Source organism: Halichoerus grypus, chromosome 8 (genome assembly GCF_964656455.1).
Source record: "Halichoerus grypus chromosome 8, mHalGry1.hap1.1, whole genome shotgun sequence".
Classification (NCBI taxonomy): domain Eukaryota; kingdom Metazoa; phylum Chordata; class Mammalia; order Carnivora; family Phocidae; genus Halichoerus; species Halichoerus grypus.
Window position 1 is genome coordinate 100,691,265 of NC_135719.1, and position 26,197 is coordinate 100,717,461.

The 26,197-nt window shown below is 35.4% G+C and overlaps 1 non-coding gene across 1 annotated transcript; it reads right to left on the reverse strand.

Moving 5' to 3' along the window:
* Positions 1-13,515: 13,515 nt before the first annotated feature.
* On the reverse strand, positions 13,516-13,622 carry LOC118547827 (U6 spliceosomal RNA). The gene has a single exon (XR_004923286.1). It is a non-coding gene; the product is annotated as a U6 spliceosomal RNA (small nuclear RNA).
* Between the last annotated feature and the right edge of the window lie 12,575 nt (positions 13,623-26,197).

A 26,197-nucleotide genomic window follows, 5' to 3' on the forward strand; every position in this document is an offset into this window, starting at 1 on the left:
ACTACATAGAGGATAATATCAGGTGCTTTGTAATAGAACTTTTCCTGGGACTTATAAGGCCATACTATGAAGTATGTTTTACAGATGAGGAAATTGAGGCTCAGAGAGTAGTCAGCTCAAAAACAGAATAGAAGAACTGAGCTGTGTTCCTATATATGTCTGGATTAAAAAACCTGTTCTTGTTCCACTGCAGTACACTGCTTGATACATGTTTTATATATGTTTGTATTAAGTAAAATAACTTGTGTGTGTTGTCATGTTTACTAGAGAATAAAAGCATCTTTAAATTCTTAATATTTTAGAATGTGGTACTATTTTTAATTTTTATTTATTTATTTTAAAGATTTATTTATTTATCCAAGAGACAGAGAGAGAGCATGGGGTGGGGAGGGACAGAGCGAGAGGGAGAGAGAAACTCAAGCAGACTCCACGCTCAGCACAGAGCCTGATGCAGGGCTCAATCTTATGATTGAGGGCTTAATCTCATGACCCTAAGATCATGACCTGAGCCAAAACTAAGAGTTGGATGCTTATTTAACTGAGCCACCCAAGAGCCCCAAATGTGGTACTATTTTTTAAACAAACATATTGAAATATAACTTACATACAATAGAACATACCCATTTTAAGTTTGATGAGTTTTAGCAAATGTATATATTGCAGCTGTCACCACTATCAAGATTTAGAACCTCCACATCACCCCAGAAAGTTTCCCCATGCCCCTTTGCAGTCATTCTCCATCCCTATCTCTGGCTTCAGATGACAATTGATCTGCTTTCTGTTACTATAGTTCTGTCTTTTCTAGAGCTTCAAATAAATGACATTACAAAACATGTAGTCTTTTTGTTTGGCTTCTTTCACTTAGCACTTCTTGAAGATTCATTTAAGTTGTTTATAGTATCAGTAAACTCCTTTTTATTGCTGAGTAATATTTCATCACTATTAATATACCATATTTTGTTTATAATTTACATGTTCATGGACATTTGGATTGTTTCGAGATTTGGGCTATTGTGATAATGCTGTTATGAACATTAGCATACAAGTCTTTGTGTGGACATATGTTTTTATGTCTCTTGTGCTGATCCTAAGAATGCAATTTCTAGGTCATATACTAAGTATATAGTTAAATTTATAAGAAATTGCTGATGTGACTGTACCACTTTTCATTTCCATAAGCAATGCATGAGACTTTTCATTGCTCCATGTTATGGGTTGAATTGTGTTCTCTCAAGATTCATATGTTGAAGTTCTAACCCACACAGTGTGACCTTATTTAGGAATAGGGTTGTGGCAGATGTATTAGTTAAGATGAGGTCATTATGGTGGGCCCTAATTCAACATGACTGGTGTCCTTAAAAAAAAAGAAATTTGAACACAGAGGGACACAGGGAGAATGTTATGTGAAGATAAAGACACGGATTGGGGTGATCTTTCTATATTCTGAGGAATGCCAAAGATTGACAGCGAACCACCAGAGGTTAGGGGAGAGGTATGGAACACTCTTTCATGGCCCTGAGAAGCAACTAACCCTACTGACACCTTAATCTCAGACCCCTGGTCTAGCCTCCAGAACTGTGAGACAGTAAATTTCTGTTGTTTAAGCTACATAGTTTGTAGTGCTTTGTTATGGCAACCCTAGCAAACTAATATATTCCACATTCTTATCAACTCTTAGTTTGCTCAGTTTTTAAAAATTTTAGCCATTCCAGTGTGTGTGTAATGCTCTCATAATAGTTTCTTTTTTTTATTTTTTATTTTATTTTTTTTAAAGATTTTATTTATTTATTTTGACAGAGAGAGACACAGCGAGAGAGGGAACACAAGCAGGGGGAGTGGGAGAGGGAGAAGCAGGCTTCCCGCCGAGCAGGGAACCTGATGCGGGGCTCGATCCCAGGACCCTGGGATCATGACCTGAGCCGAAGGCAGACGCTTAACGACTGAGCCACCCAGGCGCCCCTCATAATAGTTTCAATTTGCATTTTTTTAAATGACATGATGTTGAACATCTTGTGCTTGTCGACTTTCTTTATATCTTTTTTGTCCCATTTTTTTAATTCAATTGTTTGTTTTATTTTTGCGTTTGAGTTCTTTATTCTGGAATCAAGTCCTTTTCTTTGATGTAGTTTGCAAATATTTTCTCTCAATCTGTGGCTTGTCTTTTCATTTTCAGAACAGTGTCTTTAAAGAGCACATGTTTTTAATTTTGATAAAGTCAAATATACCATTTTTCTCTTGTGTTTTGTGGTTCCTTGTCTTATCTAAGAATTTTTTGTCTAATCCAAGATCAAAAAGATTTTCTCTCATATTTTCTTCTAGAAGTTTTATAGTTCAGTTCTTATGTTTAGGTCTACTATCGCTTTTGAATTATTTCTTATGAATGGTGTAAGATAAAGATCAAAGTTATTATTTTTTTCCATAGGAGTATTCAGTTATCCCACTACCATTTTTTTTTGAAAAGTTGATCTTTCCATATCAGATTACTGTAACACTGTCAGATATCAATTGGCCATATGAGTGTGGATCTATTTCTGGAGTCTCCATTCTGTTCCACTGATACTTATGTCTTTCTTATGCCAATACCATACTGTCTTGATTTACTAGCTTTATAGTAATCTTATACTCAGATGTGTAAGTTTTCCAACTTTGTTCTATGTGAAAAAAACATTTTTTTTTTTTTTTTTTTGCTATTCTAGGGTAAAATCCTCAAGAAAGTAGGGATAGAAGGAACATACCTCAACATCATAAAGGCCACATATGGAAACCGTACAGCTAAAATCATCCTTAATGGGGAAAAATTGAGGGCTTTTCCTCTATGGTCAGGAACAAGACAAGGATGTCCACTCTCACGATTAATATTTAGCATAGTACTGGAAGTCCTAGGCACAGCAATCAGACAACAAAAAGAAATAAAAGGCATCCAAATCAGCAAGGAGGAAGTCAACCTTTCACTATTTGCAGACAACATAATACTCTATGTAGAAAACCTGGAAGACTCCACCAAAAAATTGTTTTTCTATATTTTAAAACCATCTAATCAATCTACCAAAAAATCTTGCTCAGATTTTGATTGGGATTACATTGAAACTATAGATCAGGGGTGCCTGGGTGGCTCAGTTGGTTAAGCATCTGCTTTTGGCTCAGGTCATCATCTCAGGGTCCTGGGATTGAACCCCACATCGTTGGGCTCCCTGCTTGGAGGGGAGTCTGCTTCTCCCTCTACCCCGTTCCTCCCCCATCCCCCGCCTGTGCTCTCCTTCTCTCTCTCTCTCTCTTTCTAAAAAAGAAAAAAAAAAAAAGAAACTATAGATCAATTTGGAGGTAACTGACAACTTTTTCATATTAAGATGTTATATATCTCCATTTATTTAAGTCTTCTGCAGTATTTCTCAGCAATATTTTGTGGTTTTCAGTGTACAGATCTTCCACATTTTCTCTTAAATTTACCCCAAATTATATTTTTTGTTTCCTTATAAACAGTATTCTTAAATTTCATTTTCATATTGTTGATAGTATGTAGAAATAAAATAGATTTTTAAAATATTGCTCTTGCATCATGCTATTTTACTTTATTCACTTATTAGTTCTAATAGCTTATTTATAGGTTCTTCAAAATTTTCTACATCAGAGGTAGTATTTTTTTTTTCTGTATAGGGTCAAAGAGTAAATATTTTAGACTTTACAGGTCATTTGCTCTCTGTCAGAACTACTCAGTGCTACTGCGGTAGTACAAAAGCAGCAATAGATAATATATAAATGAACATTTGACATATATAGTCATGTTATCTGTAAATAAAGAGTTGTGTTTAATCCTGTGCAAGCTATATATCTTTTTGTCCCCATCTTACTCCACTGGCTAAGACTTCCTGTATCATGTTGAATAGAAATGCTGAGTGGGTCTCCTTATATATGTAATCCAATTATAGTTTTAGAAACTGTTTATTTTTCATCAGTCTTATTTTTTTCTGTATGCTTTAGTTTGGATAATTTCTATTTATCTATAGTCTAATTCACTAATTATTTTTTCTCTATGATCTCTAATCTTCTCATTGAATTAAAAAAAATTATGTGTAGCTTGTGTGTGTGTAACCTTTGCTGTGTGGTATCTTTACCAAACACCATTTTCAGAAGATTGTCAGTTCACCTTGTAGTCTTACACCTACTTGGCTTTCCTGATATCTTCCTTTAGATAGTCCCAGTTGTCATAAAATAACAAATTCTTGTGTCTTGCTCAAAGAGGCTCAAAGCCTCTTTATCTTTTCAGTGTGACATAGGTCAGTAGGTTTCCACCTTGTCCTGTGGCATCTTCCAAGGAGTTACTTTCCAGAAAGATGTGTCATTCTCTAGGGCAACTTGTAGGGGCAAGATATGACATATGAATTTTGGAGGTGGCTGTGGACTTAGTTGACTGTTAAGAGGGAAAGAATTAAGAAAGTTGGAATTTCTCTTAGTTAGTTGACTATTAAGAGGGAAAGAATTAAGAAAGTTGGAATTTCTCTTAGGTATTAAGTTTATACCTGGACACCTTCACCACCTTAGCAAATACTGTTTTAGTTGGCCCTTTGAGGGCCAGATAAAATATCATCTGTGGAAAGTGAACTTAAGTCCCTAGGCAGAATTAACAGCTATGCTCAAACTTGTATTATAACCCTTTTCATACTGCACTGTAATTATTTATTTGTGTATATTTTTATTCTCCCTGGATTTTGTCCTCAGCTGCTTTGTGACAAGCAGTGCCTATCTCATAATGCATCTTTGTTGAATGAATGAAGCAGATTTGGGTTGCAAAATAATTTTATCTGACAGTTCTCCTTTTCTTCCTTCCTTTATTTCCTCTTTCCTTCCTGATTTCTTCCTTTCTTTCCTTTCTCCAACCCCCTTTTATCTCCCTCCTTTTCTCCCTTTCTTCCCTCCTCCCTTTCCTCCTTCCTTTTGTTCTTTCCTCTTTCTTACATCTTTCCTACTAGGCATTCCAAAATTCATATTCTCATAATAAAATAAAACAGCACTTTTAGCCTATTTTTTGGTTTTCCTGTTTTCAAATCTGGTGTTTCTATATAATTTGGGTTTTTCACATCACTACATTGCTAAAAATGGTCTTTCCTATGGAAAACAAATAGATATAACGTCCTGTTTATATTTACGTATAAATACATCCCCATAATGTTCTTGCAGTATGCCGAGGAATTTGGCTTTTTTGGTTGCACACACTTTCACCTTTGTGATTCTAGGATAATTCCAGGTTGTCCTGAGATGCAGATTCCAATCATTCTTTTAGATATATAGTAATCTGTTAATGAACAAATTCACAATTAGAGGACTACTATAATTTTAGGAATAGGTTTTGTGTTTCCTAACCAATTATCCTGTGGAATCTAGACCTTTTAACAATCCTGGTTTTCACTGGGATCAGCATTGATCTTATTCAGTGAATGAAATAGCTTCAAAATGTTCTTTGCTATATGTGCTCCCAGCAGCAATTCACATCTGTAATTCATCTGCTGAGTTTCAGTATTTCAGCTTCTGAAATGGCAAATAGATTGCTTGTAGCTGAAGGACTACCTTCTAAATTTTTAGTTATGGAACATTTTTGTATTGGCCAAATTCAGACTATAAGTCTATTTCTCATACCACTAGAAAATAATTACTTCATTTCTTCAGTCTTGTTTCTCAAAATTATCATCTAAATAAGTGTGTGTGTATGGTACAGGTGGTATTGGGGGAGAGAAAGAGTGAGGGTAGAACAAACATGCTATTTCTCAACACCTCTTACTGATAGATTTTTAACATTAAAAAACAAAAAAACAAAAAAACATGGTTGATAGGAAGATAACGGGCTCCAGGGATAGAAAGCTGAATAGGATTTAATTTTTCTGGCTCTGTTACCCAATGACCATGCAATTTCCTCATTCTCAATACTAAGACATTGCAGTATGAGAAAAGCAGGGAAAATAGGTCCTTATAAACTTGTGACAAGTCCAAGTGGATTAAGTCTGAGTACTAAAGGGAAAGAGAATAGGCAGGCTTGAGTTCTAGTCTTTACCTAGTTCTAGAGACAGAGACTTAATTCTTTAGAAATCTGAGGTTCATAGTAAGAAAGAAACAAGAGTAATGCTTCTGGTGGCAGGAGGTAGATTTGCTATAAGAGCTGTTGAAGTGATTCATATTTCACCTCTGCTGTTTACTCATATCATTTCAATCTTGATGCATTGTCTTTTTATTGCATTGGTGAAAGTGCAAATCTCAGATTCTGTAAGATTTGTTTAGAGATATATATTTTTCTATGTGCATGGTTTGCTCTGGATTACCTGAGGGCAATTGGTTCTGTGTTTTGTTGGGTACTGGTGTCAGAGGCCAGTGTTTTTCATGTGTTTAGAATGTGGTGGGTTATACCCCTGCCTTAGTGTATTAGTTTTCTATTGCTGTATAACAAATTCCTACAACATAGTGGCTTAAAATAATTTTTGTCTATTATCTTACAGTTTTGTATGTCAAAAGTCTGGGCACATGGTGGCTGGGTTTTTTTGCTCAGGCTCTTGAAAGGCAGCAGTCAAGGTGTTGGTCAGGCTGAGGTTGGTTCCGTGTGAGGCTCTAGTCTTCTACCATGCTCACATTGTTGTTGGCTGAACTCAGTTCCTTGCAGCTGCAGGACTGAGGTCCCCAGTTTCTTACTAGCTATTAGGCAGGAACTACTCTCAGTTCTTAAGGGATGGTCTCAGGTACTAGCTATGTGGCTCTTGTAGGACCTCATGGCTTACCACTTCAAAGCCAGTAAGAGAGTTTATCATGCTTTAAATCTCTTCCTTCTGGAGGGTCTTAGTCCCTTAAAAAGGGCTCACCTGATTAGGTCAGGCCCATCAAAGATAATCTCTTTTTTGTTTTTCTTTCTTTTTAATTTGAGTATAGTTCACACAATGTTACATTAGTTTCAGGTGTACAACTTACTGATCTGACAAGTTTATACATTATGCTATGTTCACCACAAGTGTGGCTGCCTTCTGTCCCATCACATTGCTATTTCAATACAGAATAATCTTTTTTTTTTTACACAAAATGAACTAATTTGTGATCTTAATTAATATGAAAAATCCCTTCATTTTTATCATAATAGGTCACTTAATCAAAGGAATAAAATCCATCATATTCACAGTCTAGCCCATAATCAAGGGGAGAGGATTATACAGGGTATGTACACCCAGAGTGGGGATCATGGAATGAACATCTTAGAATCCTACCCACTACTCTTTGTATATTCTTAGAGACTGCAATTTCATTTTCATATTAAACTAAACAGGGGATAACTAGGGATTAGAATCTGCTGGAAAAAATGCTCTTTTCTTTGTCCCATTTTCCTCATTTATTGATTTTATCTTCTTGCCTAAAATTTTGTAAACATCCCAAGATCTTGATTTTGGAACCATTGAGGTATAAATAAATACTAGGAAACATTTATTCTTTTCCTAAATCAACATGAGTGTTCACAATTTTAGATTTTTTGAGTCACATTTCCTTTCTCTCATTCCATTAGCTAAGCCAGTGTCTTTTTTGTTGATAAAATTTCATGGTAGTGTGACTCAGTGATCAGTTTTACACTATCAAAAGAGAGCATTTTTAAAAAGATTTTTGTTTGTTTGTTTTTAAATAATCTCTACACTCAATGTGGGGCTTGAGCTCACAACCCTGAGATCTAGAGTCTCACTTTCTACCGACTGAGCCAGCCAAGTGCCCCAAAAGAAAGCATTTTTGAGATTGTAGCATACTATACAGTTTTCTAGTATGTTTGTTTTGAATAAACATAGTTAGCAAATGAATAAATTTTTGCTAATTTTTTTCTAATTACACAGTTAATGGTGGAAAATGAAGAAAATGCATGTTACCTTGACACTCAGGCTTTATTAACCAAAAAACAGATCTAGACTTGTTTTCTTTAAGACCAAAATACTTGGGGCAATGTCCATCTTGTCATTTCTGTGCCCCATATATGGGATGGTGGGTATGAGTATTGGTGTCAGATACCCTGGGTTTGAGGTTGAATTTAAATATTTACTATGTGTGTGAGCTTGGACAGATTTGAAATTTCTCTAATCTTTCCCCCTCCTTTGTAAAATCATGACAATAATCATTACTATAATTGTACATTTATTTTGTAGATTAAGTAGATGGTGCATGTAAAATGCTTAGCATAGTATATCACACCTAGCTACACTCAGTAAATGTTAGCTACTAATACCATCATTGTTATATGTGAATTTATCAGACCAATGTCCTTTTCCTATGTCACACTTGTTTAGTTTGTCTTATAACCTAATGTTGTAGTGGGATGAAAGGTATAATTGAAGATACATAGCACTGGTAGAGTAATAGTAGGCCAGTACTGTTCTTGGAAGGCAAGAGTTGGGGTGAATCTGGCAGTAAACTTTGCCTGATACATGGAGAGAGGATAGGTGGTCATCGGACCTGCTAGGAAATCTGGAAGAGAAATTTTCCCATTTCCTAATTCTAATCTTGCTTTCTTTAATTTGGTCTCCTCTCTGGGGTCAGAATGGTCTTTCTAATAAGCAAATCTGTATTCCTTTCTTCCTCCAGACCTTTGAGTGGTGTCCCATGGCCCAACTGGTGGGATCCAAACTATTGCATAGTGTGCAACGTTGGTTCTTTATGATCTCACCTTGTCTGTCTATCCATTCCTATCACCTTCTACTTCTTCTTTCCTAATTTGTGCTCTACTTCACCTTTTCTCCATTTATGCTTTCCCAAATTACAAACTATGTATAACTTTGCAAACATGTCACAGATTCTCATACCACTATGTTTTGCAAGAATGATTCCCTCTGCCTGGAATACCCTGCCTTTCCTTTTGATCTGCTAAATTCTTACTACATGTCTCCCCTCAAAGGTACTTCTCTTAACCCTCACAGATTCCAGAGGCAGATGTAGACACATTAGTCCACTGTACTATGCAGAGTCCTCCATCATGGTAGTTATCATTATGCATTTCTGTCTTTCCCACTAGATTATAAGGAGGAACCATGTATTGTCAACTCTACTACACTCTTGGCTCAGCCCTTGTTCAGATATTTCAGCATCACAATTTCACAGAAATTTTACTAGCAGGTAGAGGAGAACTGTCATCCCATTTTACAAGTGGAGAGCTGGAGACATACAGGTATCAAATGGTTTTCCTAAGTGGCACACCTAGGATTCAGATAAAAGATTTTTGGATGTAAGATGATTTTTTCTGTGTTGAAATGTTAAGTTATAGTTCAAATCTCACCAAGTTGTGTTCTACAGATGATATAGATTTTAAAAAGGATATCTTTCTGAAGGTTCTCTTGATCTCTTGACTAATGCTAGGACAATATTCTCTTCACTTGTTGGTAATTGATATATAGTAGGCATTAAGATGTATTTATCAAAGATGGATGTATGGATGTATGGTAATTATCAAGGTAACTCTGATATTGACCTGCAAATAAAAACCGAACAGTTAGTGACTCCTTTCTTCTATTTTGGGTTTGGAGGAATGTTTATTTATTATGGAGTTCAATTTTGCAAACATTCAGGAAGATGGGTTGATAGGTTATAATATTATATAAATAAGATGAGATAACTCAGGTTAAACAGAGGTAGCATAAAAGGAATTAATATTAATAGACCTTTGAGATAAACTAATTAGAGTTACATTTTATGAGAAGGTCTGGTAGCCAAGATGAAAAGGGACTGCACACTAAGGTATACATTTTTTTCTTAAAAAGAGGACATAGGGGTGCCTGGGTGGCTCAGTCAGTTGAGAGTCCAGCTCTTGATTTCAGCTCAGGTCATGATATGGCTGTCCTAGGATCAAGCCCTGTGTCAGGCTCCACTCTCAGCAGGGAGTCTGCTTGGGATTCTCTCTCTCTCCCTCTCCCTCTGCCCCTCACCCTGCTCTCACAAGCTTGCATGCATGTATGCCCTCTCTCTCTCTACCCCCTCTAAAATAAATAAATAAATAAATCTTTAAAAAAAAGAGGGCATATATATTAATTTGTCCAGGTAAGTTTCCTAGGACTATAAAGTGGAAGCAATTGAATGTGACTAGATATTATCTATTCAGCTCTAAGAAGTTGTCCTCAGAGGAAGCTCTCACAGATAAATCCAGACATCCTCACCATATTTGAACCCATGGGAAACCAATGTCAAACCATCATTTTCTATTTTTTTTAATATTTTATTTATTCATTGGAGACAGAGAGAGAGAGCATGAGCAGAGGGAGAGGCAGAGGGAGAGGAGAAGAAGACTCCCCGCTGAGCCAGGAGCCGATGAGGGACTCAATCCCAGGACCCTGGGATTATGACCCGAGCAGGAGGAAGATGCTTAACCATCTGAGCCACCCAGGCACCCCATCAAACCATCACTTTCAGATGTACCAGAATTATAGCCAACTGCTCCAGGTTTTCTGAGACCTGAAGTTTATTCAGTTTTAGAGACTACTTCTAAGAAAAATAATTAAAAATTATGAACATAAAATTGAGTACAAAAATATATATTTATTTACAATAAAAAAGAAATCACAACAAATTGCAGATTTGCTGATATATATTACAAATGTTTCTTTTAGTTTGATTTTAGCTTCCACAAAGCTATTTTCTTTATTATGTTAAAGAACAAAATTAAAGATTCTTGGACCAAATGGAGAGTTAAGCACGGAATCTAATCCAATGCAAAAGCTCAGCTCTAGGGTGAAGGCTTGGGGGAGAGATACAGCACCTATCCCATGTCAGGAAATCAAAGTATCTGTGCTATTTGCTGTGCTATTTGGGCTGATCAGGTTAGTTAGGCCCTACATAAGTATTGAGCTGCCTGTTTTGGGATTTTCTAGAAAGTGATTTGTTATTGTGTACAAGAAGTACTCATTTCCATACTACAGTGTTTTGTTGTGGTTGTTGTGTAAGTGAGTTGCCCATTTCAGGACCATGGTACCTTGAGTAGTTGCTTTAGTAACAATTAGGTCTGTACTACTGTCAGCAGGCTGGGTGGTCAGGTCAGGATTTATTGTCCCTCCTTTTCATCATTCTGCTCCTCCAGAGAAGGGCTGACCATAAAGTGTTCTATCTCTTTTTGGCACAGAATCGTCAGTTCAGTGTCCTTTCTAGATAACAGCTGCATGATAGCATGAAAGCACCCTGCTAATTCCTTAAAGCAAAAATAATTATTACGGAAAAAATAAAATCCCATTATTAGAGTTTAGAAAATTTCATGGAAATCAGCTTCAAATATGACTTAGCCAAAGCTAAATAAATAAAAACTCAGACTTAATTTGTTCATTCTTTGAAACCCAATCAGCTTTTTAAAGAGATTTCCTCCCCCTTTTTGCCTTGAAGCATTAACCAGAAACAGCAGAATGTATTAGCCAGAGAACAGATAGCCCTTGTGAGGCCAGTAAATGCTTTAAAGTTTAGTGATCTCCATTACCATGGTAGCAAATGACTCTTTGGCTATGCCCATATGGCATTTACAATCTCCTTTGTAATTTCAGCCATGGTATTGTGCAGTCTCTGTTACTTCTAGGCAACTTTCATCATTTCTCTGTCATTTATTCTACTGCTTACAAAGTCATCCTACTTTTTGCTTCTCATATCACAATTTAACATTGTGTAAATCTTAATCCTTCTGGATAAAGGGAAATATTACATAACTGTTTAGCTAACTCAGGAGGTATGTCCAGGACTGCCCTTACAAATACTCCTTTAATGAATTCTGATTCAGTGTTGTTTATAAATGGCTTTTTCTTGAAAATGGCAGATATTTCCTGTGCAGGACAAGTATTCATCATGAAATGTGCAGCCATCATATCAACTCCATTGCCTAATGCTCTATTTTCCCAACTGGCAAAACTAATAATTTTGAGTTGAGCCTGCATACTGGCAAAAGGAAAATGGTAAACACTTACCATATAGTAGACACATGATTTATGATTTTGGGGTGCTATGGAAGCAAAGGGAATTTGAGACATTCAGGTAATCTGATAAAAAAATGACAAAGGGATCAATGTCATATTAAAAGTTATTAAGTTCTGAAGAAGTATCGGTTATGGAAGTATAAGCCCATATTTCTGAGATCACCACAGAAGCGATGCTCTTGTACCACATAGCAATTCTCTGCTGATTTATCTGCTAAACAAGTAGCTCTTGTTATCTTATCCATCTGGGTGCCACTAATTTGATGTTTATCCTCATCAGGCTTTCTAAAGGACAATTGGCTATATTTAGACAAGCTATAATTGCCAAATGGTAATTTTATAACTGTTATTTTCTCTCCATTTACTAGTTGTAATATAAGGAAACATGTTTCCTTCTCCTGTTAATTTACCTATTCATTTGTTTTTTATGGAAGTATAGATTCATAGATTTCGTTTTATCCTATGCATATTCTGTTACTACCATTATTTGAATACTCAATTTATTTCATACTTAGTGAGTGGAAACCCTTCAAACTGGCACCTATGTCCTTTTTGGCTTACCTCCATCATTTTTTTTTTTAAGTACAGTTTTACTTTCTGGAACTACAAGATGTTCCAGGTTCACTTTTTACTTTTCCTGCCTCAACACAAAGAGTCAGCTGTATCTCCAATGAGGCCAGTTCCTTTTAATGGGAGATGGTATATTAAAAACCAGGATCAGGATTTAGAATGTGTTCATTGCTGCTGGTGTCTTTCCTTCTGGGTTCTCAACAGGCAGGGCTAAAAAATATAAATATAGCTATATCCACCTTTCTCTATCTATCTATCTATCTATCTATCTATCATCTATCATCTATCTATCTATCTATCTATCTATCTATCTATCATCTATCTATCTATCTATCTATATCAATCATCTATCTATCATCTATCATCTATCATCCATTCATCCATCCATTTAAACTCATGAATTTATACTAACTACTCTCATTGCAATTCAGCACCATGGAATTCATTCTAACCTTCTTCTTTCCATATTTGTAACTCCCTTCTCCAGCAGTAAGAAATCTAGCTTATTTAATCCTCTAAATATTTAATCATTTGCTTAGTCCTACAATACATGAAGGGTAGTTTCAGAATTGTAAACTCATACTACCATCAAGAATAGACCATCTAACTAGAGTTCTATTATTTGTTTATAGTTTTTTTTTTTTTTTTTTGGCTTCAGACTCAGGGTGTATAGTCAAAGTATTGTGTTCCAAAGTTATTCAGGTTAGTTCTGTTTTTCCCCTTCAATGTAGTTATGCTTTTTTTTTTTTTTAATTTGGGATATAGTTACATTATAATGTTTCTGTTACTTGAGATTTTATTTTCCTTCTGCTTTAAATTTTATTTTTTTGAGTACATAAAACAACATGATTCAGTCAATGTCAAAACTACATATAAATATATATTCAGAAAAGAGTCATCACCCTCTCCACAATCCCTTCCACTCTGTTCCCACTTAGCCCCTGTATGTAATTAATCCATTAGTTCCTGGTTCATCCTTCTTGAATTCCTTTTTGAAAAAAATAAGAAAAATATGAAACATTTTAAGAATTTCTATGTCATCCTTGCATGAAGGTTACAGTAATCTTTTTTGTATCATTTCAGTTTTAGTATATATGCTGACAAAGAAAGCACTACTGGCTTTATTTTTATTGCCTTGTGATAGCAGTGAATATAATAAAGTGATAATTAGATTTCTGGAGGTTTGGCATTGTTGGATCCCCAGATTGGCCTACTGGGCTTTATTCTTTTTTTTTTTTTAATGTTTTTTATTTATTTATTCATGAGAGTCAGAGAGACAGAGAGAGAGAGAGGCAGAGGCAGAAGGAGAAGCAGGCTCCCCGCCTAGCAGGGAGCCTGATGCGGGACTCGATCCCGGGACCTGGGATCATGACCTGAGCCAAAGGCAGACGTTTAACCATCTAAGCCACCCAGGCGCCCGATTCTTAACTTTTCCAATGTCTTACCTGTTTACACTATCGGCATTAATTGTGGTCTTATATTTTAGGATGGCTTAAACGGAGAGACTTCCCCTCAACAGTGCTTTCCTTTCTTAGCCTTGGAAGAGTTTGCTATTATGAATAGGCTATTCAGTTTGAACTGACATAAGATACGACTTTTTCCTTCCTATCTCTTTAATTTTTTTTCTGATAATGTTCTGCTGCCTGTTTTACTTCCTTTAATTGATTTCTTATCATTTACTTGGGTTCTGCTTTGTAACTCGCCATTTTTGTTTTTAACAGGCAGGGCTTAAGGAACTGGCTTTAATCAGCTTCTATATTTATGCTGGAATATTTTTAAAAGGTTCTGAAAATCTCTTACTGATTCTCAATACTTTTTAATTTAATTTCGGAATCTGTTTCAAATTAGTTTGATAGGGGAGACTTGGAAAGACTTCTAAAATATCTGAAGTGTTCTTCTATTTCTTTAAACTTTCTTTTATTCTGATATCATATATCGTGTTTATTGGAGTCTCAGCCAGCCCTTTTTGAACCATTTTTGACGTATTAATGGAGAAGCTAGAAACCTAGTTGATGAAGGTATGGTAGCCTGGATTATAGGTGCTTATGATTGAAAGCTCCCAGAAGAAAAGTCTAGAGTTAGGGCCTCCAGGTGGAGGATTTCCTAGCTTACACCTATGAGGGGCAGAACAAAGTCAGTCTATGTCAAGTTTTAGCATCTGCTGGCTATAGACAAAGACCTTATAAAGTTTCTTTCTTTAATTCTGGGTGTGGATGTGTGTATATTGTGTGTTTTGAGTAGAATGACATGTCATAGAAAGGCAGTGTTGTTATAGTGTGGTTTTTGACTATGACCCCCGTCAACAATATATTTTTGCTTGTATTTCCTCAATGAATATATATTTATGTATAATTTATATACTTGTTCTACTACACTCATATACTTTATGTCATAAAGCAAAAATAAGAATTAAAATTATAAATATCATATATAACAAAATTTATACTATAAATTTGTATTTATAATACATATAAATAGGACTTTTAATAATTTCTTTTCATGCTAGTAGATGATCTTGTATACTTCTTGGGTGCATAGACCCCACTCTGGAAGCCATGGCTGTGATGAATGTAGAAGAGCTGGGCTCCAATTTTGGATTTATAGTTATTGACATGGTAATCCAAGGACATTTACCTATTATCTATACACTTGACTCTCCTCCTTTGTAATGAGAATCAAATGAAATGATGTATGTAAACTTTCTAGTATATCACTTGATATAAAATATTTTCAACAAATTTTAATAGAATCTGAACGGTATTTCATGTTTTTCTTCTCAAGAGCTATGATCAGGGAATATATTTAGATATAAATGTTAATGAAGAATGAAGGAATTTTATTATGATCATTTATGTTATTTGATGAGGGGAGCAAAAGCTTGCCCAATGGAAAAAGTTGTCTAAAAATTTCAGTATTCTTCCTTTTTACCTGATCACATTTATGATTTCTCAGCAATAAGTCAAATTCACTTCCTGTATTTGTAAATAAAAAAAAATATTTATTGAATGCTTGGCATTATTCACACTCTGTGCAAGGAGACAGAATGGTTGAAAAGATGGGCATGGGGACGCCTAGGTAGCTCGGTCAGTTAAGCATCTGCCTTTGGCTCAGGTCATGCTCCCAGGGTCCTGGGATCGAGTCCCACATCAGGCTCCTTGCTCAGTGGGGAGCCTGCTTCTCCCTCTGCCTGCCACTCCCCCTGCTTGTGCTCTCTCTCTCTCTGACAAATAAATAAATAAAATCTTAAAAAAAAAAAAAGATGGGCACGTAGATTGTTATTTACTTGAGATTTTGTGTGCTTTCTTTTTATTTGTTTGATTTTCTTCAACTGAGTTTAATATTTAATTTATACAAACCATGAGTTTGACATGGTTTGCAGGAGAAAGTAAGGACTTTGAAGTTAAATATACAGATTCATATTCCATCTCTGTGATTTGCTAACCATGCAACCTCAAGCAATATTCCTCAACTTTATCTCCCATATCTGTAAAATGAAGATCATTATTTTCATTGTTGGATTGTTGTGGGAATTAAATGATAATGTTTGTGAAGAACTCGCACAGTTGAAGGCAAGTAAAGTTATATTCAACAAATATTAGTTATATTTAGAAAACATTTTGAAAGATCCATGTTAACCATAAAAATAAATTTTTACATACCATTTTTAGAAGAGATGCCATTTAATTCATTAAGTAAACCGTTAAGTATTAAGTTTCTGCTTGGTGTCAGAAACCAATGTGAGGAGACCAACAGAGAATGGAACATTATTTTTTTTTTATTTTTTATTTTTTAAAGATTTTATTTATTTATTTGACAGAGAGAGAGATAGCAAGAGCAGGAACACAAGCAGGGGGAGGGTCAGAGGGAGAAGCAGGCTTCCCGCCGAACAGGGAGCCCGATGTGGGACTCGATCCCAGGACCCTGGGATCATGACCTGAGCCGAAGGCAGACCCTTAACGACTGAGCCACCCAGGCGCCCGAGAATGGAACATTATTATTGGAATGCCAAGGTGTTGATTACAGCAAAAAGCAGGAAGGCCATAAGGGGCCTGGACCAGGTGATGCCAAATTGTCAGCATTACCAAATTATCTGATTCTGGCTTCTACTTCACTCAATCCTTTGCCTTATTGTTTTCTCTCTTCAGAGTGACTTTTTTTCCCCTGTACAATCATGATGTGCTGAAAATTGCTGCCACACAGTCTCATGTTTATATATTACACATCCAGCCAGACAAAGGACTAATTATCCTTCTATCTTAATTATAACTTCATTAGGGAGAAAGTTGGTTTGAGTCTTCTTGGGTTCCTTCTCTACCACTCAACTAGTCATCTGTGGACATATGGAGAGAGTCATACAGCAGAAATGACTCTGCTAGGTCTTTACCTCTCTGGAATGATTATGGTGAGGTTGGATGTGGCAAAGAGAGCAATTCTAAGAGTGGTTCTGTGGGTGTGGTCTTGAGACCCCTGGTGTCCCTTTTAAGTAGTTTGTCAGGTCAAAACTATATTCATGATACTACTAATATGCTGTTTTTCTTTTCCATTTTTTTTTCTTTTATGGGTATATACATGAATTTTCCTGAGGCTATGTGACGTGTAACAGATTGAATGCAGAAGCAGATAAGAGATTTCAGCTATCTTATATTAAGCCAATATTAAAGAAATTTTGCAAAAATGTAAAAAATGATACCGTTCTCAGTAATTTTTTTTTTTTTTGGAATATAAGTTGCTGTTTATTTTTTTTAAATTTTATTCATGTTAGCACATGGTGACTATTATTATTTCATTTTATTTTTTTATTGAGATATAATTGACATATAACATTATCTTAGTTACAAGTGTTCATTCTAATGGAATGTGGATTGCTTTGGGTAGTTGAACATTTTAACAATATTAATTCTTCCAATCCATGAGTATGGAATATCTTTCCATTTATTTATGTCTTTCTCAATTTTTTTTCATTAATTATCAATTAATGTATAGGTCTTTATTAATGTATAGGTCTTTCACATCCTTGGTTAGATTTACTCCTAAGTATTTTACTCTTTTTGTTGCAGTTGTAAGTGATATATATATATTTTTAAATTTCTCATTCTGATAGTTTGTTAGTAGTATACAGAAATGCAACTGATTTTTGCATTATTGATTTTGTGTCCTGCAACTTTACTAAATTAGTTTTTTGTTCTGACAACATTTTGATGGAGTCTTTAGGACTTTTTATATATAATATCATGTCATCTGCAAATAGTGGCAGTTTTACTTCTTCCGTTCTGGTTTGGATGTCTCTTATTTCTTTTTATTGTTTAATTCTCTGTTGCCATATTTGTATATATTTGTAACTCATACTTAATTTACCAGCTTTAAATTGTATATTTGATCCTAGGCACAAATGACATAAGTCATATTTTTAATTTTATTTCCCTTTCTTCTTGGTGTCTTTTTCTTAAACTTGTACTCTATTTCCTTTATTGTTATTTAAGCATATCTATGATTATAGCCATGTTTATTATTACCACATTTGGTTATAATTTTTATTTGCCCCAGGGAAACATTTTTCTCATGAGTAACTTTTTTTGTGTTTTTTTCCCCCTCTATTATTTTTCTCATGTACTGTCTTTGTAAATATCCTATGCTGTGTCCTTTTTGACTGTTCATCTTGGTATAAATGAAGTTCTTCCTGGGACAGCTACTTACAGGATTTTTATGTAGGGAATATGCCAAAGCTGGATTGTAGGCTAATAGGAACTTTCTCTGTTGCCTAGGGATTTGCGTTTGGGTTATTTTGGCCTTGATGTTTTTCCAACAAAGGGGAGACAAAGCTGTGGGGCTATTAATTCTGTTTCTTTTTTCCCTTAATGCTCACCAACAGATAAACTCCTGCAAATGTGCCTTGTTTATGTGTTTCCTTTCCTAGAACTGTCTTTTTGTTCTCAAAACCAAATTGCTTCCTTGAAAACTCATAATGCCAGTCTATTCAGCCTTTCCATTGTTGGAAATAAGGGATTTTAGGTTTTAGCTGAAAAGAAGAGCCTTTAATCTTGAATATCTTGATTTTCTGAGATCAACAGCACCATGTATTCATTGTTATAAACTCCTATATGATCCTTAATGCTATTAATAATGATTTAATCTATTTTTTGATTTGTGATTTTAGTTGCCTTTGATTTTTGTTGAATATCGATATGCATTTCTATTTCTTATTTTTCTTGTTTCTTTTAAGCAACTTGTAAGAGGTAAAGAAAGAAGTTCTAAATTTACCCTGATTTTTGAAATTGGAAGTTTCTCATACTGTCTTATAAGTGAACAAACCTTTGTTGAAGATCATGTTTTGTAGCACTTTTTCTCCTGACCATAACTGGTTGGATATGGAACAAACTTTCCCAAGGAAAATTAATCAATTAAAATGGGTTGAGCCAATCAGATTTTCAAAGAATTTGAACTAAGACTTTGCAGTTAGTTGTCATGGGCACTTGAGATGAGAGGTTATAGAGATTCAGCGGAGGTAGCCATACTGAGCTATATCTTGGGTAAGTAAGTTGAAAGAAGAGAAGAATGGAACATAGGTGTAGAACAAAGTGGAGAAGCCATGAAAAAGAGAAGCAGAGATCAAAGAAACCCTGAGATTTCTAAGAGATAGAAAAAGCATCCTATCTCTAGTCCCTTTTATGTTCCCATGAGACTTGGCTCATAGACAGCATATCTTATTTTTCAATTCTGTGAGCTCTCTGTTTTTCTACTATACCACCCTTGATATAGGTAGTAGGTTCAGTACATCTTTACTTCTTGCAAACAAAAAATATAAGTAAAAAAGAGAGGTTCCAAACATAGGACTGATAGCACTAAAATTAGACATGATAAAATTAAATGGTATCATACATACTGGAACAATAGTTCACATAATGGAAACTTTTGCACCATAGTCAATTTCTTGGAAATGCCTGTCTATATGTTGAGGAATATTTTTATAAAGAGTTAAGGCAGGTCATATATAGTCCATGTTAATATGAGTTCATCCTAGAGAGGGCATGTTGATTTGGTGTGAGACAGTAAGTTAATTAGTGCAGTAAATTAATATAGCACACAAGTGACAATACTGTATCCAAAGCAATTTATTGGTGTTAATTTCTTCATTTGCAAATGCACAAAGTTCACCTGTTGAAATGGATGTTTTAATATATACTATAAATTGTTTCTGAACTTGCACATTTTTAAAAATTATCTGTAGTTTAGTTAAATTTGTGTGAGGGTGCTGGAGAGGACCTTACTATCTTAACCCTGCATAATTGAGTATTTGTGTTTTATATATAGGGAAATAGGCACTGCTAGAGCCATAGGCAGAACTATGAAGGATTTCTTGTTTTCTGGTGTCTTCAGACTTCCTCTTCCTTGCGTTTTCTTTACTGCAGAGCTTACTTTCCTTTTCCCTGACTTACATGTTCAGCACCCAGGCTCTACTTTCAAAGCTACTCTTAATATAGGATCTGAAACCTGTTCACACTAAGATTTAAGGAACGGATAAAATGTTTTATTATCAACTGTAGTATTAATAACATGTCTGATATTTATTTAGCATTTTATACCTTAAAAAACACTTTTATATACCCTATATCATTTAATCACCACTACAACTCTGTAAAGTAGATGATATCTCAAATGTATGAATGATGAAACCAAGACTCAGATACTAAAACAGGGCTTTGAATTTAGGTCTCTAAACTCTGGTTTCAGATAAAAAAAACTTAAGCTAATAAAATGAGTCTTCAAATGTAGAATTTCTGCTGTCACTTGTCTACAGTGAACTGGCTTTCTCTGTTCAGACATGGTTGCAGCTTACGGATAGTAACAGGAACTGATAGATTACCAGGTTGAAGGCATGAAAATCCAACGTAAAGAAGACAAGGAGGATGTCATTTAAATTAGGGAAAAATAACTCTCGGTAATTCAGTAATCTCTGAAGACTATTACAAAGATTTGTGTAATAATTAAGGCAATGTAGATGGGCTTTGAAATCCTGCAGACATGGGATTTGAACCCAATTCCAGATCTGACATTTACCAGCTGTGTTACTTCAGGCAAAGACACTGAACCTCTTTGAGCTTCAATTTCTATATAATTGGAGCTATTAATACTTGTTTCATAGGACTGTTGTGAAAGTTCATTGAAAAACATGTGAAATTAAAAGGATAAATCATTTATTGAGCACAAACTAAATGTTCCTTTAATTTGTACCAAGAACTATGGGATAGGTACTATTATTGTGAGGATTTAACAGGTGAAGAAACTAATCATAAAGAAATTTATCAACCTGACCAAAGTCACACAGGTAGTAATCTGTTGAACCAGTGTTCATCCTCAAGTCCACCTGATTCTGATACTTGTGCTGCACAGTACATAGTACTTAATACTTGGTACCTTTCTTGTAATGGTCAGCATTTGTAATGATGGCTGGGGTGGGCATCTGTTGTTTCGGTCTGTCCAGAAATACTCTCCCCCTTCTTCTGTTAATAGCATTTCCCTTCTGTTGGAAAACTAGTTCTCAGCCACTTCAGCAGATGGACATTTTCACAAAGGTCCAGTGACATTTGTTCTTTGTTCATCTTTAGGAATTTTACTAAAATATTGCTTGGGAGCTCTGTGTCACCACCCAGTGTGAGGTAGGCATTGTGACTCTAGTAAGGCCAATCAGAACACTTCCTTGTGGGGGCGCCTGGGTGTCTCAGTTGGTTAAGCATCTGCCTTTGGCTCAGGTCATGATCCCAGTGTCCTGGGATCAAGCCCTGTGTTGGGCTCCCTGCTCAGTGGGGAGTTTGCTTCTCCCTCTCCCTCTGACTGCCTCTCCCCACTGCTTGTGCTCTCTCTCTCTTTCTTTCTGTCAAATAAATAAAATCTTAAAAACAAACAAACAAACACTTTCTTGTGTTATGTACAGGGAGTGAGAGGCCTTCTAGATCCTTTGGGATTGCCACAGTAGGATAACATAAGCTGGAAGCTGAATAAGAACAAAAAATATAAGCCACTTCATGTTTCCTCCATAATCATGGAGGAAATCATCTCAAGTAAGAGAAATGAGGTCAGATAGAAACTAAATGAGGAATACAGAAAAAGTCTTGATGATAGAGAGAAAAAGTTCCTGAATTAAAATTTTGCATAGTCCAGTGGGCCAATACAACTGCCTCATTTGTATGGACTAATTTGAGTTGGATTTCTGTTATTTACAACTGAAAGTAATAGAATATAAAATGTCATCGGTTATTTCTTTTAGAAATCTAGGGGGGGAAACAGTGTTCTTTATTGTAATAAGTTTCTACTATAGGGGTTTAAAATAATATAATTTTATGCTTAAAGAGGAGAACATTAATTGTATGAAAATTTTCAGTTATAATATCTCAGAAAGGCTGAAAAATGAAGTACCATCTTAAGGATTTCTTAAAAAATATGACAAAGTAAGTAGTGATAGTCATGATTCACTATTTATTAGATTTATCTAAAACATAAAGGAGAATAAGTTTTGACTGAGTAATTTGACACCTTTATAAAATATATTATTTTCATTGCTTCTGCTTGCAAAGCTCTTCACTCAAATACTCAAACAGCTCCTTCTCATGCTTCGTTCAAGTGTCTGCTCCACATCACCATGAGGCTCTCCCTGACTCTTCTCTCTAAACAATACCCTACTTATTTTTTATCCTTTTCCTGCCTTATCTTTTATTTCATGGATTGTGTAATTACCTGACACTGTACTTTTTATATATTTGTTTATTACTACTTTCCACACTGTAAGTTCTATAGGATAAGGATTTTGTCTCAACACTATGGAATGAATGAATCTTTTAGGTAGAACATTTGCTATGGACCTAAGTATAGAAAAAAAAAAAAAAAAGAATAGCAAAGACAGGCTGGCTGATTAGCTTTGATCAAGCCTATATCCTTCTCTTCCTGGGGACTTGCCAGGTCCATATTTCTGTCTACTTTGCCATTGGGAGTGGTCTTATGATAAATTAGGATGTGAGCAGGAGTGAAGTACACCACTCCAGGCCTAGTCCATAAAATCTCCCACACATAGGGTTATCATCATCTCAGTGTGTCTAGGACACTTACGGGTTACACTTGTTGTCAAGCGGTGTTTCCACTCTCTACAATATCCTGGTTTCAACAATTTTAGAGACACTGTAAGTATGCATGACACTCTAGGGCTTTTCCTTTTCTGCAGCACATTGCAGATAAGCCCTGTGACTCTGAAAGCCACACATTACAGATTGCATAGCCATAAGAAGGAAGGATACTAGATCCTTAACTCACCACTTGGGAGAGAGCTGCCCATCTGCTCGCTTTGGACTTTGAACAAGAAAAAGATTTATTTTGTGCTTGAGCTGTTATACATATTTGAATTTGAAATTTATAGCAATTAGCCTATCCTAACTAATATAGGAATCTAAAAGTCAAATTGTTAATATTCAGAATATATACATTAGGAAATGTAGATGCTAATTTTTAACTGATACAAATACAATTCAACTTTCCAATTATAAATTACTATTGATTCTTTTTTTTTTAATTTTTTATTGTTATGTTAATCCCCATACATTACATCATTAGTTTTAGATATAGTGTTCCATGATTCATTGTTTGTGCATAACACCCAGTGCTCCATGCAGAACGTGCCCTCCTCAATACCCATCACCAGGCTAACCCATCCTCCCACCCCCCTTCCCCTCTAGAACCCTCAGTTTGTTTTTCAGAGTCCATTGTCTCTCATGGTTCTTCTCCCCCTCCGATTTCCCCCCCTTCATTCTTCCCCTCCTGCTACATTCTTCTTCTTCTTTTTTTCTTTCTTAACTATTGATTCTTGAACAATGCAGGGATTAGGGGTGCTGACACCCTGCATAGTAAAAAATCGATGTATAACTTTTGTCTCCCCAAAACCTAACTACTACTAGCCTGTGTTGACTGGATGCCTTACTGGTAATGAAACAGTTGCTTAACACAATTTTGTGTGTTATATATATTACATACTGTATTCTTACAATAAAGTAAGCCAGAGAAAAGAAAATGTTATGAAGAAAACCATAAGGAAGAGAAAATACATTTACAGTATTGTAATGTAAAAAATCTGCATATATCACACCATTTAAACTTGTGTTATTCAAGGGCCAACTGTATTTTAAAAGGCTTGCTGAATCAGATCAGGTATAATATTCCAATATTTTATGATTTGTTTTATAATGTCAGTGTTGTTAGTAAAAATCAACTCAGAGTCATAATAAATTGAGCATAGGCTGCCTGTTTCCACAGGGATGGTTAATCTGGCTATTCTACTGTGGAACATTCCATGTGCATGTAGGAAAATACTATATGACTGGTTGGAATAATTTGATTACTGTATGTTCACCAACTGGAAAGTCTAGTCATAATATCCTTTTTGTCTTCATTTTGTCCCTTGATAACCAATTCATGAAGCTAATCAAGCTGAATCAAATCTTTCTGGAAGGCAGAAGTCTTGCAAACTGTCTCTGACACCATCTGCTGCACAAAGAAAGAAAATATGTTGTACTAATTGGTATGTTATGAAATAGCCAAGGGACTGAACTGTAGTGTTTTTGGAGTTAGTGGATTTCTGTGAGATCTCAAATTCTGACAGATGCTAGAGAGTGCACAGTGTCTGGCCCTAGGAATATGTAGAGAACTTTCCTGAAGCTTGACTTGCCTCTCTCTGCCTTTGTGGTTGTCCAGACAAAAGAACAAAAGCAGATTTCTTTCGGTCAGTTATATGCATCTCAAATTTTAAACTAAACAAATATACATGCACTGAAACCATATCCAAAGAATATAGAATTGCATATTGAAGGATTTTCTGGTTCTTTGCAGATAGCCACCACGAAAAATTACTTGTTTTGGTCTCTGCTTTTAATTTTGAAAGATTTTCACAAAGGTCCAATGACACTTTTTCTTTGTTCATCTTTAGGAATGTTACTAAAATATTGCTTGGGAGCTCTGTATGGGAAAGCAGGTCCTTTTGACAAATGAGTTTAACCATCGCGTATGACAAGCTGGAATTTTCACTTTGGCAAACTCCAGTATCAATATCTGGAGAATGTTTCCCTCCTAAAGTCATTTGGTCCCTTGCCTAAAGACTGTAATTCTGTATATCAGCCTTCTCAAAGTTTGACTAGAGGAGTGGAATTAGGGTCTTAACATTCAGTATGCAGATTTCTCTTGAATCCCCAGATTTCAATCTTGAGACTCAACCCCTCTTTCAAGCCAAATGTTCTTGAGGTCCTGAGTTTAGATCCTCTCAGTTTAATTTATTCAGGGTAAACCTCCCATCTCTGAGATAATGTTGGGCATTCTGACTGTGCGGTAGCTTCTGGGCTGTGTAGGGGGAGGCAGAGTTCTGAAACTTTGAATTTTCCCCTAGGACCTCATCATTACCTTCTATGGTATCTTGTGGCTCTATGTCCCTCAAAGTGGAGTGGAATAAGAGTTTGTTCCCAAATTTCTCTGAAAAAGCATGTTTTGTGGACTGAAAAAATTACAAATTGTTTTACATGATGTAACCAATATGTGCAAACATATAAACAAAAAAACAAAAAAAAATGTGGCTAAAGTATAACCTTTATCATGTACTAGTGACACGCTTATTAATATTAACCTCTGACTGTCGAGTGTGTATTTTAAAGAAATATTTTCACTTAACAGTGATAGCTAGTATTTGGGTATCTTGCTGTTGTCCATGTTACTCCTTCTTCAGCAGAAATCTTCTTTAATTTGATTTGAGTAGAAAATTGTATAACACATGACACTTTGCTATTGAACTTATAATATCTGGCTCAGGTTTTTCTTATGTTGACAGTTATTAGAAGAAGGTAAAATTTTAATGGTATATTATTCTCAACAAAATATTAGAATATTGTTTGGGAACTTGATATTAAAGAACAACAAAATGATCCCTTTTATAGACTAATTATAAAATGTTGGCATGATAGTACAGAGTTCTCATAATTGTAGGGTGAGATTGCACACCACACTGACACTCTATCTAAATCAGCACACATCCAGCAAGAGATGTAAGGAGAAACTGGAAAATTCTAATTTGAACCAGGGTAATAGACAAGTTATATTTCTTTGTGCATATTAGTAATATGTGTTATCCATTCTAAAAACAAAGTAAATATCATGTAATTTATAGAAGGAAGATGGATCAATATATTTTGTATTCTACTAGATCTTTGAGCAAGCTTAAATAATTTAATTTTTTCTCTTTTAAAAATTTATTATTGAAGCATAATTGACGTACAATGTTATATTAGTTTCAGGTATACAACATACTGATTCAACAATTCTATGCAGTGCTCACCATGATAAGTGTAGTCACCAGCTGTCACCATCCAGTGTTATTACAATATAATTGACTATATTCCCTATGTTTTACTTATCATCTTTTGACTTATTTATTTTATAACATAATTATTTTTTCAGTCTGAATAAATCTTCCTCTAAAGTAAGTAGGGTGGGGCGCCTGGGTGGCTCAGTCATTAAGTGTCTGCCTTCGGCTCAGGTCATGATCCCAGAGTCCTGGGATCCAGCCCTGCGTCAGGCTCCCTTCTCCACGGGAAGCCTGCTTCTCCCTCTCCCACTCCCCATGCTTGTGTTCCCTCTCTCGCTGTGTCTCTCTCTCTGTCAAATAAATA